The sequence below is a fragment of the Zalophus californianus genome, chromosome 4, assembly GCF_009762305.2.
Source record: "Zalophus californianus isolate mZalCal1 chromosome 4, mZalCal1.pri.v2, whole genome shotgun sequence".
NCBI lineage: Eukaryota > Metazoa > Chordata > Mammalia > Carnivora > Otariidae > Zalophus > Zalophus californianus.
This window is the reverse complement of record NC_045598.1, coordinates 78,844,323-78,854,815: the sequence shown is the minus strand read 5'-3', so window position 1 is coordinate 78,854,815 and position 10,493 is coordinate 78,844,323. Positions and strand designations below refer to the sequence as shown.

General features: G+C 50.5%; 1 long non-coding RNA gene across 2 annotated transcripts; it reads right to left on the bottom strand.

Moving 5' to 3' along the window:
- Positions 1–287: 287 nt before the first annotated feature.
- LOC113912587 lies at positions 288–9,913 on the bottom strand. Of its 2 annotated transcripts, XR_003516893.2 has the most exons (4): positions 9,822–9,913; positions 6,348–6,487; positions 5,301–5,407; positions 288–668 (listed from the first exon to the last, which is right to left on the bottom strand). It is a non-coding gene; the product is annotated as an uncharacterized LOC113912587 (long non-coding RNA). The 2 variants fall into 2 exon arrangements; XR_003516894.2 differs by lacking the exons at positions 6,348–6,487; positions 9,822–9,913 and adding an exon at positions 6,561–6,687.
- Positions 9,914–10,493: the final 580 nt, after the last annotated feature.

Here is a 10,493-nt window from a genome sequence, read left to right as displayed (position 1 = left end):
GAGTAACAGGCTGCCTGGTGTAGGAGTCAGAAAACCTGGGTTCAGATTTCTGGTGTTGCTTCCATCACTGATGAACTGCGTGTCCTTTGGCAAATCCTTCAGTAACTCCCCTTGAGTAAAAATGAAGGGGTTGAATCAAGAGGCACACAGATTTCATTTATTTATTTATTTATTTATTTTAAGATTTTGCTTATTTATTTGACAGAGAGAGACACAGCGAGAGAGGGAACACAAGCAGGGGGAGAGGGAGAGGGAGAAGCAGGCTTCCTGCGGAGCAGGGAGCCCGTTGCGGGGCTTGATCCCAGGACCCTGGGATCATGACCCAAGCCGAAGGCAGACACTTAATGACTGAGCCACCCAGGCGCCCCGGCACACAGATTTTAATAGCCTGAAAGAAGGAACCGAAATTGCCGAGATTAAATTTGAAACAACTGGTCGTGGAGGTAGATGCTGGGAGAGAGCCGGCATTGCTGTTCCTATAGAAAGTGTTTCAGTTGCCTGTGGCTATGAAACAAGAGCGAGCTGCGAAGGCTGGTTAGCTTATCATCACAGGCCCGTTGATAGAAGCTCAGCGTTCAGTATAAGGCAGGTTAGAGTCTTGCTGTGCTCTGCTCAAGCTATGGCGTCTCCTGCCTCCAGGCACGTCTGCCCCCAGGCCTCTCTCCAACCTGCAATCAGAGGGATTATTCTTAAAATCTACATTTATATTCTTAAAATCTACATTTGATTGTGTTGCTCTCCTGCTTACCGGCCTTGGAGAGCTCCCTAATGCCCTCAGAATAGTCTCATGCATCATCCTTCACGATCTGGCCCCTGTTGCCCTCTCAAACCTACCTCCAGTCCGCCACAACCTGGAATCTAGTAGTTCCAAACCACGGGCTGTTCCCAGACCTGGGCTTCCTCTTTCCTCTAGAATGCAGTTTCGAACACACGCACACGCATGCGGCACACACATGCACACACACAACTGTGCACCCTGCCACCTGTCAGCTGCTCCATCCTCTGAGCTTTCAGAGCCCCTCGTCCCCCCATCCGTGCTGACCCCAGCATAGCGCTTCCCACACCATATAGCCACCGTCTGAAGGTACTCCATCCACCCTCCCGTTCCAAGACAGACCCTCAAGACAGGTATTGTGCTTTGCCTGTCACACTCAACGTGTACTATCTTTCTGGTAGGTGCTCGGTAAATATTTGTAGAACCCGTGGAAGGCAAGGGGAACAAGTGCATTCAGAGAAGAGGGACAAGGGCGGTGAGGGCTGTGGAAATGAGGGAGAAGAGAGTATCAGGGGTGGCATGATCACTCACCTTTCTGTCAAGGGCTGCCATGGGCAAGTGGGACATGGTTTACTCTAGCCAGTCCAGAGGGGAGAATTCGCCTCTGGCGGGAGGGACACAGACACAGTGCAATCTACGAAGCAGCTTGGGAGAACGCTATGGCACGCTACCTGTGGATGACTTTGCAGAGAAGGGATAGCTTCCTGGTGGCCTAGAGAGTTCCCTGGCCCAGAAGGGCCCCAGCACCATCCCAGGAGTATGATTTTTTTTAAATTTTTAAATTTATTTTTGTTTATTCGACAGAGAGAGAGGTAGAGGGAGAGAGCACAAGCAGGGGGAGTGGCAGGCAGGCAGAGAGAGAGGGAGAAGCAGGCTCTCGGCTGAGCAGGGAGCCCGATGCGGGGCTCGATCTCAGGACCCTGGGATCATGACCTGAGCCGAAGGCAGCCGCCTAACCGACTGAGCCACCCAGGTGCCCCTTTCCCAGGAGTATGATTAGAAGGATTCTTGGGTTGAGTGAGACGTTCATCCTGTTAATTCGGAAGGTCCTTCAGAGCATGGATTCGAAGATCTGCAGGTCCCAATAGCTCTGAAAGTCTGTGATGATCTCATCTAGGCCACAACACCACACAATTTAGAAAACTGAGTGGGCATTCTAATTTCTGATTCTAATTTCACTTCCTTAGCAGCTTCAGAGTATTCTACCTATTCCAAATCCAGCCACAATGCTTGGTCCACTCAACTGTTCCCTTGGGGAAAGAACTAGGGAGCCAGAGAAGTCATATAACCTGTCCCAGTTTTTGTAGGTAATAATAAGAAGCAGGATCTTAAGGAAACAGGACTCTGGGTTCCAGCCGTTAAAGCAGATGGCTTTCCCAGGGGACTGGTGATATTTCATGTTTCTCACCATTTTGCCTTCAGTTCCTATCTGAAGTGCAAGACCACAACCATGGCACGGTGGCGGTAGGGATGGCCCTCGGACTAGATTGTCTGTGTGACCTCAGACAAGTCACTTCCTCTTTCTGTGACTAGGTTTCTTCATCTATACAATGGACATAAAAGCAGACTTAACCTTGTAAGGATAAGATGGAAATACAGTACGCGGATATATGACGTATTCAATAAACATGGCCTAGTGTTGCTCATCCTGGGTGAGGGCAGGACTTGGGAACACGGAGTCCAGGGCTAAAGGGGTAGTGCGGGTGCCTCCAGCTGTTCTCCAAGCAGCCTCAGAAGTTCCTCAGAGCTTCCCCTGAGAGCCGGGCCTGGGTGGAAGGGGCGGGAGAGGACAACCATCAGTGCAGAAGAACCAAAGTGGACATCCTGCCTTTGGTGGTCCTGAAACAACTTGTTAATTCTCTAGAAAACTGAGGGCAGGGCAGGGTGGGGGTGGCACCCACAGCCTCCTGTCCCCCCTCCCTCCCCAATAATTCCCTGCGTATGGGTAGTCTTCCCACCAAGTGGAAGTTGGACACATCGATGATAAGCTTTTGAATCAGCAGTTTCTTTTTCTGAAGACAATTTCTTGTTCTCTGAGTTCCTACCCTCTGACGGGCTTACAGGGATGTTGCCAGGATCCATGCCATCGTCCTGTGTGTGGAGCACCCGCCCACCTGACGCCTGGCCGAGGGACGCAGTCAGCAAGGGGCACCACAGTGGCAACAAAAATACATTTGACTCTGATCTTCCTCCTCAGAAAGTCACCGGAATTCCAAGACCACTGAGGGCACAGCCCAGCTTTTTTGCCTGACAGAGTCCAGGAGCCTCACGCAGTTTTTAGCCACCATCCAAGTTTTCCTGAGGCTGGAGTCAGAGCCCCACTGGACTCCACCTCAGGGTGGCCTGTGTCAGCCACCACTGCCTCTGCCATTGTTGAAGTCACATGTCCTTTCTGGTGGTCCCCGCCTGTGACCAGGGTCACGGCTCTTCTGTTAGATGCCTCAAGGGGTTCTTGCTGTTTCAACTCAGAATCTTCTTCAAGGACTTGGGATTGATTCCCAGTGGAGCCAGGGTGAGGGACAGTTAACACACCCCCCCAGTATCTTGCTCAAAAGCCTTTGTCCTTCCTTTCTTCTAAGCCTGGATAGTGTAATAACTCATCACTGTCTCAGGATGAAGTCCTGCCTCCCCCCAGGGCCCTCCCCAGGGAAGAGATGGGAGGCACGTTGCCTCTGCCTCTTTCTTGGTTTTGGAGTTTTATCTGACATCCTGCAGCTCAGCTGCATTCCCAACACTCTGATCAAATAACTCCTGGTGGCCCTCGAGGTGGGCAGGGCTCCTGAGGGGACTCTGCTGATGGAGACCCTCAATCCACAGATGTGGAGTTGCTTCAGCCCTCCTGCACCAGGGGATTTCCCCAAACCCGAGGGAGTGTGATTACGAGGAAAGAATCAGAAATTTCCTTTTCATAATTCACAAAAAAGAAGAAACTCTTAATGTTGGTTTGGCCCATTCTGGCTCCTAGCAGGGTTAAACTCAAACAATAATTATTTATACCAAGAAAGAAAGGAAGAAAGGAAGGAAAGGAAAGAAGGAAAGAAAGAAAGAAGAAAGAGGGGGAGGGGGGAGGGAGAGAGGGAGGAAGGAAGGAAGAAAGGAAGAAAGAAAACCACCACCTCCCAGAGACTGAAATGCTAAAACACCCCCTTATAGGTTGTAGGGTTTTTTGGTTTTAAATTTTTTCTGGTGTTTGTTTTTGTTGTGTGTGTGTTGGTTGGTTTGCTTTTTCCCTAACGGCCATACCAATTCATTTGTGGCGCAATGTGAGCCCTTTGCCTACAGTGTCCTTGAGGAGAATCAGAGGGAAGATGGTAGCCTGCCTGGGCTCTTGCCCATCCAGTGAAATCCTCTCTGCCTGAGTTCTTATCCACCCCATCTCCCTCTCTCCCTCTCCCCACCCACCTCTCTCTCTCTCTTTCTCTCTCTCTCTCTCTCACACACACACACACACACACACACACACACACACACTCATCCCTACGCACATATCTCATTTGAAGCCATAATCACCCGTGTCCGACTTGGCTCCTGGGAGTGCAGAGGAAGCCCTGGGTATGCAATACCATAGATGTATTTTCCCCAAGAGATGCTTATGCCGCAATCCAGACATTCTCATGCTCTGCCTTTTAATTAGTTTAGGGAGTTGTAACCTCACAGTGTGGGTGAGCTTCCCAGCTGGGCTTTTTGGGAAGTTACATGGTCTGCCCACCTCTGTGTCCTCCCCTGGTGTAGGAAATTACAGAGCCAGCTCTCTCTGCTTGTCTTGGAAGTGTGTGTGCTGACCTTACCCCACAGAGCCCGGGACACTCCAGGGCCTTGGGGACCTGTGGTAACTCTCAGATCTCACATCTTGCAGCCTGCTGGCCATGAGCAGGGCAGGAACGGATGGCCTTGGAGCTAAAAGAAATGGTTTTCATCTGTGGCTGTTCAGTCCCTTTGGGTGACCTACTGTAGCCCCTCTGGGAACCAGAGGAGAGATTTTATGGCTCAAGGGGAACCTGCATCTCTTCCATAAAGGGGCCCATTCTGGAGGCTGCCAGACACCTTATGCCCATGAAAGGGGAGTCCCCAAAGAGCCCTTCCGGCCTTCCTTCCTCCGAAGCTGCCCTATCTGTACATCCCCACAGGGGCCCCAGGATGGGGCATGGCTGACAGCAAATCTCTCATAGCTGCTGACTTTTTAATTTAAACACAGCCCCCTCTTATTTTGTGTATGCATTCTTCCTTGGGGTGACCAATCACACTTTTGGTTCTAGTTTTAACTTCTCCACTTTACCAAAGCTCGGCATTATCTCCCTCTTTAAATATGGAGATGTGTGTGTGATGATGTTTTTCCTGGCATTCTCCCACAGATACTTGTCCAGCTCGGCTCGAAGTAGCCAGCCTGTCTCATTTGCTCCTGTGGACTGTGTTAGCTTTGTACACCACACTTCTCAGCTGAAACCCACCAGGGTGCAATTTGCTTTCTTCACTTATCTCATCCTTTGGCATGGATTCCACTACGGGTTGCCTCCTATCTGCATACCTGCTTTTTTGGCGGCCGTCCACAGCCCTCCTGCCTCTCTCAGTCTCTTGGGTAGGGCGTCACCAGCCTCTCTCCTCGGCACTTGGCTTCTCCCCGAGGGTTTCTCTCTGCAAATAAGGTCATTAATCACCGCCCTGGCCACTGACTCTGATATTATGGCCTTGCGGGAAGCTACTTGCTCACCACCTAGTCCCACCGGGCACAATGATGGTCACTGAGTATGTCTCAGCAAAGCCTAAAAGGCGTGAGCCCCGCAACGTCCCTGCCCCCAGACTAAGAGCTCAAAAGGGCTTGGGACTCCTTGACAGATGGTGTTTTCCACACCTAGCAATAGGTACTTTTGTAACCTCTAATTTCAGATGATCTGCCTAATTGAAATGTTGAATTGGATGTTATGTATTTTTTCAAAATAGCAGAGTAAATCAAACTTTCTATAGATTTTTTTCACTTAATTTCTTGAAGGAGTGATACATTCACACGGTTCCACTCCCCCAAAGTAGCAACTCTTATACACAAAAATTCTTTCTCCCAACCTCGTCTTCCTTCTGCCCAGTTTCTACCCTGAGTGCTTGGTTTCTTGTAGATCTTAGTTCTTGATGGATCTGGATAATCTTGTGCCGGATTCGGAATCATTCAACTGCCTCAAAAACAATGACTTGCTGGCTAGTTAAATAGAAAAGGAGGCCTCTTTCACTCTGTCACCCATTTACCATTTAGGATTCAGCTACCTGCCCCTCCCCCACCCCGTGGCTATATGAATTCTGTCCTAAGGTCTTTCTCTTTCTCTATTTCTGCAACATAGCCTTTGTAGTACTATGAATTTTTTCTCCGCCATCTTTGTCTAAGCGTCTTTGTTTCAATGTCTCAAAGCTTAAAGCAAATTCCATTACTTGGGAGCTTAGTAAATTGGCTCCCAGTTAATCAGATAAGCACTAGAAAAATTCCCTGGAAATCTCCAGCAGATAGACATGAAAGATCCAGGACAATTGGTTTATCATGACAGGATTCCAGCTGACACCATCCAAATGGAGGAGCCCCTGTGGTTACCTAAGTAATGAAGAGGGCTCCAAGAAGGAGGGGAGCCGGGAGGGAAGTGTGGGAAGGCAGACATGCTCTTCTGGGCACCGAAGGCTGGGCTTCCTCTGGGCAGGGGTCAGCCGACCAGGTAGCAGGAGCGGCCAACATTCCTACAGTCAGAGAATTTGACGGTGCAGATAAACCTTTAGAGAGTTAGGGCCGCCCACTTCCTGGCACACTCACCTCCGGCTGAGGCTGGAAGGGCAGCTGACAGCCCCGTCATTATCGGGACCATCTCTGGGACGGCCCAGGGCAGTCACTCTCTCCTGCGCGTGCACACACACACACCTACTGCCACCTAATACATTTGTCCCAACTTTTCACTTCTCTGAAGTGCTTTCAAGTCACTGCCCCACATGGTTCCACATGGTTCTGCATTGGTCAGGAGGAGTCACCCGTGCAGTTTGATGGCTCGGCTTCCTCGGTGTCAACTTCCTCTGTGTTTGACCTGCTGCCCCACAGATCTCTGACCCGGTGCTGCATTTAAAGATGCCGCCTGGTGATCACAGACGTGACCCCAGGTACCACAAGATTCAGAATGCTCAAGAACGGGGAAGATTGCTGGGGTCTCATGGAAGCATTAACTTTCATTCATGAATCTGTAAAAACTGGCATTCTTATATGGGGTATACGATTTACGTAGTAATATTAAATATTGAATTAACAAGGAAATGTCCCTCCAAGCCACACCCAGCGGAAGTGGGTTATTGCACTTTACACCAGGGACAGACGAAGGGAAAGCAAGTACTTGCCTTGGGTTAAATTACCTGGTCTCTAATTAGGAACTGGGAGGAGGCAGCAATGACCCCCTCCCCAAGGACTCGCTCCTGGGGTGTCCATTCTAGCTCATGCCTGACGTTAGGGAGATTGTCCAGCCTCTGAGCAGGAACACCCCGGAGCTGCATGGCTTACGGGTGAGTCCCTCTGAGACAGGAGGTGCAACCCCACAGGTGGGCCACCTCCCCTGTGGGTTGTGGGGTGGAGTCCCAGAGGTTGGGACTGTAGAAGAAAGACTGGGTCTGTGGATAAAGAGGAGGGATGAGGCCTGAGAGGTGCTGAGTGGGAGGCGTCTGGGGGATGTCTGAGTGGAAGGCCGATGGCATCCATATTTGGGAATCATCACATCATGCAACAAGAAAATATGGGAGCCTGGTGGTGTGGGTGGATTGAGAAGAAGAAAGGCTAAAGATGAGCCCTAGGCAGCTGTCCAGAAGTAAGAGGCCAGGATTCTGTGGGCAGGGTGCAGCTAGGGCAGTAGTGATGCTCTGGGGCTTGGGCCTATGTCCAAGGGGTGAAGACGTAACTGCTGTGGGTGGGGTGTTCTGGGGGGAGTGCAGGGGCTGTGGGAGCGATGCAGGGGACGGGTGCCTGACTGAAGCATGGTCAGCAGCCTTCATGACCTAGTCGATGTTCTCAGCCCTGCCTGCGGACTGCCAGTGGTGTGTGGTGAGCAGGAGGAAATGAATGTGGACTGCCAGTGGAACTTTCCAGATCCACATGTGAACCATGGGTCAGTGATCTGGTGGATGGGTGATGTGTGGTCCAAGGGACTGTCCTTGGTGGGCAGAGTCCCAGTGGGCAGTAGAGACGGGTGGAGGGTGTGGTGTGCCTGAGCCCAGAGCTACTCCTACCAGCTGGTTGTGCCCATCTCTCCCCGACTCCGAATTCAGGGAGGCCATGGTCACACCTGAAATGGGCCATGGTGGGAGGACTGACACCACGGAGACTGGCAAATGTGAGCTATCAGGGCTTTATTTTGCAGAGATCCAATTGTTAAACCTTTAGCAGCACACCACTGGGGGCTGGGGAGGAAAGGGTGCCTGTTGGCAAGTGGAAAACGATGAGTTTAAAATGAGGGGCCTGGGGGCGCCTGGGTGGCTCAGTCGTTAAGCGTCTGCCTTCGGCTCAGGCCATGATCCCAGGGTCCTGGGATCGAGCCCCGCATGGGGCTCCCTGCCCAGCGGGAAGCCTGCTTCTCCCTCCCCAACTCCCCCTGCTTGTGTTCCTGCTCTCAGGGTATCTCTCTCTGTCAAATAAATAAATAAAATCTTAAAAATAAATAAATAAATAAAATGAGGGGCCTGGAGCACTAAGGAGTTTGGACTTTATCTGGAGAGCGGTGGAGAGCCATTGAGAAGCAGTATAATTATAGTGCATTACTTGAGAGGGTGGTGTCTGTAACCCTGTTTGCCTGGGTTCACATGCTGGCTCTGCCACTTACTGGTTGTGTGATCTTGGGCAGGTTACTTAACCTCTCTGGGCCTCGGTTTCCTCATCTGTGAAATGGGAGAAATAACGCCTGCTTCATGGAGTTACTGTGAGCGTTACACGAGTTCTCCAGGTAGAGCACTTAGAGCCTGACATGCCGTGAGCATTCAGTAAGTGTTAGCTATTATAGAAACATTCAGACCAGTAGGTGACATGATCATATCTGTCTTTTGGAACAAATACTTTGGCGTGGAGAACAGATTGAAAGGAGCAAGACAAAAGGCAGGAAGAACAAAAAAGGAGCCGTAATTAGACCAGGGATGGTGGGAGCCTGAAAAGGTGGAGGGAAGAGAAGAGGTTTGGGGCCGCACAGGGGGGATGAAGAGGGCTGGGAACACAATGCAGGAGATGAAGAGAGAGGAAGAGAAGTTGCACGGGGCAGGGGTGATCAGGAAAGCGTTGGAGAAAGGGGTGGATGTCAGGCTGGGTCCTGAAGGGGTATCTCAACAGAGAAGAGGGAGGAAGACCTGATGGGAAGAAGCAGTGTGAGAAGAGAACCAGGGTTTTTCAGAGAGTGTTGGCATTCGTGGGTTTTCAATAAACATTTGTCATTTGATCTTTTAAATGTTTAATTGATGCAGCTGGAATGCAAACTGAAGAAAACACAGTAGGCTTGAAAAGAACAAAAATTACCCGTAAGGTTCCTGTGGCGCTCTGTACCTCTAGCACCCACAGAAGCCACTTGGTGACAGGCCCAGGCGCCATCCCTGACCTAGCCAGCACGCGGCCTTCCCGCCAAGAGCCCCTTGCCCCTACTGGGTGCCCACGTGGGGCTGGGGCTTAGGAATTAGCCAAACACTGGAGGGTTAAACCTCTTGGTCTTTCACGAGGGGGAGAGAGCTCTTTCCTGTCTACACTGCACCCGGCTTTTGGAGCCTTCTTGTTGTCACAATGGCTCTTTGTTGGTGGCAAAGTCTCTTTCAACCAGTGGGGCAATATTTCATCACCCTTGCCACACTTTGAGCACTGTTGCCAGGGGCTAGCTAACTGTGTCACAGGCTTCACGTTGCATCAGCCTGTCCTCTGTGAGATTAGTTTGGGGAATGATGACAAGCTGGTGTTATATCCAATTCTGCATAGTCACCTAGGGGAGAGATAATGGGGTGTGCTCTTGGCTGGGGCATGCAGGCCCGGAACCTTCCACAGTTCACCTGCCCCAACCAAGCACTCTCCTACCTGGCCAGGAGACGGGTTGGCAGCGGCAAAGTGCAGGACTTTTCTCCCATTCTGTTCTCACACAGCCTGTCCTCAGCCGCCATCCACTGTCCCTCCTGCCAAATGAGATGGAAAAATAAAGATGTGGCAATGGTGCCAAGTGGGTGAACAGAGAGCTGGGAGCCAAAGTGGACCAGATTAAATGACTTAGTGAATTCAGCTTATTTGGAGGAAGAAGATAAATACATATAAGATAAAAAGCTAGGCAGAGGGGCACCTGGGTGCCTCAGGCATTTGAGCGTCTGACTCTTGGTTTCAACTCAGGTCATGATTTGGGTCATGGGATCGAACCCCCTGTCGGGCTCCGTGCTCAGCAGGGAGTCTGCTTGAGATTCTCTCTCCCTCTCCCCCTACTCATGTGTTCTCTCTCTCTCTAGCTCTCTAAAATAAATAAATATATCTTAAAAAAATAAAAAAAGATAGGCAGACATTGCTCCTGGCTTTGGTCGGTATTTCTCAAAACACTTCTCAGATATTCTCCTACTGGGGTCCCCATGAGTCTGTCATGCTTTAAAAGTGACGTACACCAGGAAGCTTAAAGCAGAGTTGGGTACGATAAGTTTTGGGAATCTCGTAAAGTGGTGTAGATTGATTGATCGATTGACGATTGAGTGATTGATTTATGATGGATTT